Raw genomic sequence first — 8,893 nt, 5'->3', positions numbered from 1 at the left:
TCTGGCTGCAGTAGGTGTGGTTTTGGACTGAGGCCAGACTGAGAAGAGCAGACTGGGCAAACACTGGAGTTTCTAAACAAAATAATACATTATGCAAACTATACACACAACAGGCATTTTAGCTTTTATAAGAATATCTGTTGCTGACATTGTTTTTCTGCAAACACGCTATAATCCTTCTATTTGATTTTGTACAGTAGCAATTAGGTATAAAGGTATAAGAGAGCAGATCTACTGATAATTAATTTCTGCGTCTGTTTAGAAACATGTTTGAGATCAGGTGCTTTCAGGTGAAACATGAAATTGTTGTGGTGGTTTTTCCTTCCCCGCCAAATCAGAAGTCAGAAGCTGCTTGTGTAGATCCAGATTCACTCTTTATTGCAACAATGAGGTTACAACCAAGGCCGGACACTTAGTGTGTCCAATACTGTTTTACACCAATTTTATGCAAGTTCTTATTGTTTAACAATATCTTGTCACTTAAGCATCATCACTTCTTCAATTATACACCATTTCATAGTTCCTTAAACTATTCATCATTTTTGTTCTCCCTTGATCCACACCCCAAGACAATAAGTATGTCAGTTATCTCTTTTACTGGTTGGTGCCTCGGCTGAACATAATGGTGGTGCGACCATCTCTACTAGGTTTTTTAATAATGCTCAGCCATGAACCTCTGGAGAACTCAGGCGAATCTCTTCCCTTCCGTAGTAAACCTAGGCAGCTTCAGCCTGTTGCACATTGTGTAACTAGAGGGTTGATAATTTATTTGTCCTTCAACATAGAAATAAGATATAACACTAATAAAGGTGGATTTTCATACATTCAATGCTAACATAAAGTAGCTAACAGAAACTTTTAGGCTAACAGAAGGTGTGATTATGTTCTAAGCTGTCAAGTGCTAAATAATATTCCATATATTTCCCCCCGGGGTGGCATGGTGGTGCAGTGGTTAGCACTGTTGCCTCACACCTCTGGGACCCGGGTTTGAGTCTCCGCCTGGGTCACATGTGTGTGGAGTTTGCATGTTCTCCCCATGTCGTCGTGGGGTTTCCTCCGGGTACTCCGGTTTCCTCCCACAGTCCAAAAAACATGCTGAGGCTAATTGGATTTGCTAAATTGCCCATAGGTGTGCATGTGTGAGTGAATGGTGTGTGAGTGTGCCCTGCGATGGGCTGGCCCTCCATTCTGGGTTGTTCCCTGCCTCATGCCCATTGCTTCCAGGATAGGATCCGGATCCCCCCGCGACCCAGTAGGATAAGCGGTTTGGAAAATGGATGGATGGATGGATATTTCCCCCCTTTGGGACTCCAAGGAGTCCCACACACAATCCTGTCCATCCAGCCTAGGAGGGAGGGCAAAAACCCTAAAACTTAGGAAAATTCCACCTCCAGCCCACCAAGGGCGCAACCCCCATTTGGGGTCCATGGTTGGCATGGCTCACCAACTACCAACTCTTTTGCAATAGACCTGCGGGACCTAGAGCGCTGTTTTCCAGAGTAAATATCCACCTGGCTAGCTAACATCACCCTAGTGCAGAGGCCTCCCCAATTATTGGGGAGAGGAGGCCTCAATCCTCCCTCCTGACCACACAGCCACCACGTATCTGCCAGAGGCAGGTTCTCTAGTGCATCCAGCGCAGTGCTCGATACTTCTCCATTCAGCACTTGGTCGCCTTTCATATCCCAAACAGTTCCAAAGTTTCCTGAGAAGATGCCTACCTCCTCTTTCCCATTATTCTTAAAACACTCATAAGTCCCTTGAAAAGACTGAATTTCTGCCCTTTGATATCTCGCTGTCTCTCTTCCCAGGCCCTGTATGCATATTTAGTTAGTTATGTAGCATATTTAGTATATTTAGTTATGCCATTTCAAGATGGTGGTGCCCTGTTCGGTTGCGGCTGTATTAGCTCACAATAATATCGGACCACTTTTCGGTGTAAACTCAGTTAAAACTGAGACTTCGGTGATTAGCTCGCAGCATAATGTCAGTAAACTTGTGTACGATCGCCAGCTCCTACTTGGACTATGAACATCAAGCAGTTTTCATATCTTGGACCCACACACCCTGGAAAACATATTGGACTACCTAAGGCTAAATTAAACAACAGAATGAGAGGTGAGAGACTGCTATGCTATGATCCTGATGGAGACATGGCTGAACTCGGGCATTTCCAATGATGCAGTTAGCTTGCAAGGGCTAACAACATTCCAGCTGGATAGGAACCAAGTTCTTAGTGGTAAATCCCATGGAGGCGGTTCATGCATTTATATTGACAACAGATGCTGCAACGACACAGACATAGAGCTGCTTACTGTAAAATGCAGACCGTTTTATTTGCCTAGGGAATTCACCATTATTATCCTCATGACTGTGTACATACCCCCCCAGTGTGAATACAAAGGAGCCCCTGAATATTCTTTATCGGACCATCACTGAATTGCAAGGCATGCACCCAGAGGGTGTTTGCAGCAGGAGATTTCAATCAGGCTAACATGAGAACAGTTCTCCCCCATTTCCAGCATTACGTGGACTTTGCAATTAGGGGAATCAACGCACTGGACTTGGCCTACACAAACTTAAAGAATGCTTTCAGAGCTGTCCCCCACCCCCACCTTGGCTCCTTAGACCATCTCTCTGTTTTGCTAATACCTGCATACCGGCCCCTGCTGACCAGAGAAAAACCCATTGTAAGGCAGGTGAGGGTTTGGCTTGAGGGAGCAATAGAAGCCTTACAGGATTGTTTTGAGTTCACGGACTGGGACATGTTCAGAGCTGCTGCCACTGATAATCAGCACGCTAATGTGGAAGAGTATGCTGACTCTGTATCTGCCTACATCCAAAAATGCACAGAGGACATCAGCGTCATGAAGAACATCCCCACCAGGGCCAATGAGAAGCCACTGGTGAGGTAAGAGGTACGTGAGAAGCTAAAAGTGCGGAATACTGCTTTCAAGTCTGGTGATGATACTGGGCTCAGAGCAGCGAGAGCCAACCTCAACCGTGCTAAAAGAACAGCAAAGCGTGCCCATGTTGGGGAGATTTTCTTCTGTCACCATAGTAACACAACTGTTTTTTCAGTATATTTGCAAGAACTGACAGCGCTGCTGCAATACAAGCTAATCCTCACCCTGATGAAAAAGCACTGAACCTTAACGTGGCTGATGTCCAAAAAACCTGAGGAGGGTAAAGACATGGAAGGCAGCAGGCCCCAACAACATTCCAGGACGAGTGCTCAGGGAGTGTGCTAACCAGCTGAGACACGTCCTTATGGACATATTCAACACCTCACTGGTGCAGGCTGTTGTTCCATCATGTTTCAAGTCTGCTACTACCATACCAGTGCCCAAAAAATCCACCATCACATGTTTTAATGACTATCGGCCTGTTGCACTGAAGGCTGGTGAAATACTATATCATCTCTACACTGTCCCCAATATTTGACCCATTTCAGTGTGCTTACCGGCCAAACCGCTCCACAGAGGACGCCATTTCCTCTGCTCTTCACCTGAGCCTAGCATTTGGAGGACAAGAACACTCACGTACGAATGCTGTTTGTTGGTTTTAGTTCAGCGTTCAATACAATCATCCCCCAGCAGCTGGTGATCATACTGGGCCCCCTGGGTATCAGCACGCCCATGTGTAACTGGCTGCTGGACTTCCTCACTGACAGACCACAGTCAGTGAGAGTGGGTAACAACATCTCCAGCAACATCTCTCTCTCCATCAGTTCTCCTCAGGGCTGTGTCATCTGTTGTTCACGTTGCTTACTCATGACTGCTGCGCTGCATCTGCCTCGAATCACATTGTAAAATACGCGGATGACACAACACTGGTGGGTCTCATTAGGAATGACAATGACCTGCCCTATAGAGAGGAAGTGAAGCAACCAGAGGGATGGTACAGTGACAACAACCTTATCCTGAATGTCGAGAAGACCAAGAAGATGATCATGGACTTCATGAGAAAACAGCCCAGTCATTCACCACTCATCATTGACAGCAGCATCAAATTCCTGGGTGTGCAGATAACTGAAAATCTGGACTGGTCACCAAACACAACTTCACTGTTAAAACGGGCTCAGCAATGGTTGCATTTCCTGCGCAGGATGAAGAGAGCACACCTTTCCTCTCCCATCCTCACTACTTTCTACCGAGGCACCATAGAGAGCGTGCTGACCAGTTGTATCTCCACCTGGTTTGGCAGCTCGAAAGCGTCAGACATAAACTCGCTGCAGAGAGTGGTGAGGACTGCAGAGAGGATCATCGGGACTTCTCTTCCATCCATCCAGGACATGGCACTCAAATACTGTCTGAGCAGAGTCCGTAACATCATCAGGGACTCCACCCACTCCCACCACGGACTGTTCGCCCTGCTGCCCTCTGGGAAGAGGCTTTGCAGCATCAGGACCAGGACAGTCAGATTCTGTAATAGTTTCATTCCTCAAGCCATTAGACTCCTGAACTCTTAACCCATGACAGCCGCTCCCCAACCCCTTCCCCACACTCCGCCTCTCTCCATCCATGCACAAGTTACTTTTCCAAGAACTTTTTGCACTATAACCGATACAGTGATGTACACTGGTTTTTTTGCTGCAATACTGCGGTTAATATATTTCTGTGTTAGTTCCACTTATATTCTATATTATATTTAGATTTAATATTTTTTGAATTTTAAGTTTTTCTAGTATTAACACACTCTGCTGGGCCGATGGTGAACAAATGCAATGAAATTTCATTCTGATGTGTATGTTCTGAATGACAGTAATGTGGTTATTCTCTCTATTCTTTCTTTGTAGGATTTCCCTGGTATCTCAGGCCCCGATATGGGCAGTACTGCATGCGCACTCAGGGGTCCAATCATCCTTTATCAGGGGTCCAATCATCCTGACACAGACCCTTCCAGACTCTTCTAACCCTCTTCATTTCCCATTCTGCACACTGGTTATTAGTGTATGGGAACAGGACTACCCGAGCTGGAGGGGCAGGACTCGAATACACCACACAATCCTCCTTCCCTAATGAGGTAACGGTATATTCAGCTCATCTATACCACCAATTTCCCCTCCTATGTTATGCTAACCTATTCAGGTCTACTTCATTCTGAGCATATTCTACAGTTTGCTCACTCTCCTCACTCCCATAGCTCCCACCTACATCTCTCCACTTTCACTCATTGTTATCTGAGAGGTTACTCAACATTGGCTTGAGTAACCTCTGAGTGCTGTGTAGCAATATCATGTAACGCAGCACGAAAACCTGCCAAAACTGCACGGTCCATGGCCTCTAAGTAAGCGGAATTCACCCATGTTGTCCTGCATCAGCCCTAACCTGCAACCACTTAGCGCACTCTTGTTAGTACCCGCCCATGTTTTAGTCAGATAGGCGTGGCTAATTTGCATACGTTCTCAACATTTAGAGTCTACATTTAATATTTATATTTAACATTTAACGTTTATACTCAACATTCAGCATTTATATTTAACAGTTAACGTTTATATTTAACATTTATATTTTCATTTAATATTTATATATAGATATACCATTTATATTTACATATGATAAACAATTTTGAACATAATTTACACAGCAAAAAAACCTGATTATCCACAACAACATTGACTTCCAGCTAAATGTCAGAGAACTGCACTGAATGTTGAAAACGTGGCAAGTACAAAAATGTTTAGTATCTTTACAAACGGCGCCCCATACTATATGCAGCTGACACAAAGCATCTCTGCCTAACAAATTCACTGGGGTGTGCTCTGATATTAGTATGGGCATATTTACATTTTTGTCCCCTATCTTAATCTCCACTGGAGCAGATTTAGAAATATGCTGCCCTTGCATGAAGAATCCTATGGTCCTGACCTTCTCAACGGACCGGGGGATAGGACTGGCATCTTTTAGTCCTACACAAGTGTAGGTAGCTCCAGTGTCTATCATCATTGGTATTACTTGAACCATTTATTTGAACCTGCAGCATCGGCTCAGCCTCAGACCCCTTACTCAACATTGGCATCTGAGGTCCCCCTTTAGGATTCTCTGGGCACCCCTAGAATAAACGTCCCTGGGCCCACGGGTTGATCGGACCCCGTGGTCTGTTATTCTGCAACTGCGGACTGCCACCCCTTCCTCTATTTGGCATTGGACCTACAGAGCCTCCTGGATTAACCGGGCCCATAGGGCGTGTCGGGCTCACCCCCTGAAAGGGTGGATTTGGGCAGACTCTATAGGTGTGTCCAGGCTGGTTACAGTTCCAGCACATCAGCTGCGGTGGCCTGTTCCCCAGTCTTCCCATAGACTGGGATCGCCTAATTTGTGGGAAATCAGGTTCCCTCTGGTCACCCCCCACCTATCATATCTATGCCTGGGTCTTTATTGTATATTGCTAGTATCCAAAGAATTCATTGTAGAGTCTTAAAGCACTTATGTAAGTCGCTCTGGCTAAGGGCGTCTACCAAATACTGTAAATGTAAATGTAAAACGTAATATATATATATATATTTCTCAAAGCACTTATGTAAGTCGCTCTGGCTAAGGGCAACTGCCAAATGCTGTAAATGTAAATGCAAATATCTATTCTGTCTATTCCAATCAGGGACCGCAGGCCAATTATTGTCCTGGGGGGCCCCGGCGACAGGAGTTTGTCGGCTGTCCACAGGCTGCCCCCGGGGGCTGGGGTCCGGAGAGACCACTGGTGCCTGGACTTTTTTCTTTTTAGCGGTCATCTCCTCCAGCTGCATCTGATTCAATTTCTTTATAAGCTTACTTCCTCACGCTCTTTAGCAGAGTCCTCCTCCTCTCTGTACAAGTCAATAGCATGAATCAGCTGCTCACGGTACTATTATTATTATTAGTAATAAGTCCCACAACTTGCCTTAGCCTGCTTTTCACTGGCTTAGGGAGCACGTCCTGCAGTGCCCTCCGGTACAGACCTCTGAATGCCGGATTCTGCAGGTCCTGCTCTGTCTCAGTGTGCCACCGCTTTTCTTGAGCTTGCAGATAGGCAGCTGGGCTCTCCCCCTCCTTTATGGGCTCCACCTTCATTTCATCCACACTCAGCCGTGGAGGAAACATTAGTCGCAGCTGGTGCTGGAGGTTACCACGGTAACTATCAAACTGGCATGCATCATTTACAGGAGTTCCTCTTTACATTCCATCTACATCCTGAACGCGACCCTGAACCGCCTTTATGTCCCCTATCGCCAGGAGCCGACCCATAGTTTCCTCCTCAAATGCTTTTATCTACTTTCCGACCCGTTCTGCCAAAACTGGGAGTCTGAGAAGCAGGCCCCCCAGATCCTGTCCTGCCCACGGCACATACTGTGTCTGTGGTTCTTTCACAATCAGCATTGGAGTGTACCTGGTGGGGGGCCTCATAGCCCTCCTGCTTCGCACTACTCTATGATGTACATTATCCTCCTCTACTCCTTCCTCACTCTCCGTTTCTGTCTCCTTCTCCTGAAACTGACTCCACCCTCTACTTGGAGGGTTAGAGGTGTCCAGTATATGCATCAGCCCTTCTGCAGCCCTACCACTTGCTCTGAATCCCACCTTTTTAGCACTCTCTTTTCTCAGACCCACATGCCTGGCCTTCTGTTACCATGTCACTCCCTCGCAGTCCTTCTGTCACGGCCTGCTGCAGCAATGCACTCACTTCCCTGTACCTGTAACTGGGGACGTTTTGTTATTTCCACTTACACTCCTGTGTGAATCAGCTTTTCGCATATACTGACCTCTAGTGGTATCATAGGTAGAACTGCTTGGCTCTCTCTCAGAGATTAAGCCAGCACATTGCCTATGTATTTCAAGCTGTGCTGCCCCACAGAATCCCAACTTTGTGTTGCTTGTGCCAGGTGAATAAAATCACTGCATGGTCCCACGTCCCCTCATTCTTTGAGTGAAAACCACAACACAGACACATGAAGGGTTACAATGGTGCCGTGACTCAGATTTAATCTCATCCAGCATTTGCTGTTCGTTGTGGGACAACGCAGTGATTTTCGTCAGATAGCGGGATCGCAAAAGCGAGCTTCGTTTGCATAGCAGTAACGTAACTGGGCGCGCAATTTAGCTTGTATTTGATACAGTGCGGGTTAGCTGGCCATTTTTGTATGATGGGGGTGTAAAGGGAACTTTAATAATGTGTCATTATACAGTGAAATGTGAGCGAACTGTTGATCTTCTGTGTGTAGTTTTAGCTCTTTATTTTTAGTCACTGACTTAGTTTTGTTAATTTCGTTTTTTTCTCGCTCTCTCTTTCTCTGCTTAAAGTCAGTAATGGATGATAGTCGCAGAGTACGTGCTGGGTGGGCTAGCGATGTTGTGGGTGCAGGGGGAGTGTATGTTCCTCCTGACATGGGCCGTGGGAGGGCACAGACACGTTATCCTGAGCGGTTAGCTACTCCACCTGGCCCTATAGATCTAATGGGCACTGATAACATGCATAGTGATGGTGCATGCGGGGGTGGTGTATTATTTCCTAGTAATGGCCCGGCTCCCCTCACCTCCACTCCTATCAGTCCTTCTTCTGAGACAGAGAACACACTTAAACACTTAGGCGTTATGATCACTGAGTTAGGTAAACACATAGGTGACACTGTCACTGCCCGTTTATTGTCTGATAGATACTGTGGTTCACAAGCTTTCATACATGACACTGATAACAGACGTAGCCACCAGCCCCAGAGTGCTACAGAGGATATGTCCCAGCTTAATGTGGTGCTCAAGTCAGAAGTTAAGGACCCGCCCCCACATTTCGTGCTGATAGCACAGATAAGTGCACGGTGAGTGAATGGGAAGATCTCATGGAGACATTTCTTAAGAAGAAAAAAGTTGCTGTTACAGACAGAGCAGATGAACTACTAAGTAAACTGATTGGCAGAGCTAAA

Source organism: Brienomyrus brachyistius, chromosome 4, assembly GCF_023856365.1.
Source record: "Brienomyrus brachyistius isolate T26 chromosome 4, BBRACH_0.4, whole genome shotgun sequence".
In the NCBI taxonomy this organism is placed as follows: Eukaryota; Metazoa; Chordata; class Actinopteri; order Osteoglossiformes; family Mormyridae; genus Brienomyrus; species Brienomyrus brachyistius.
This window is presented reverse-complemented; position numbering follows the sequence as displayed.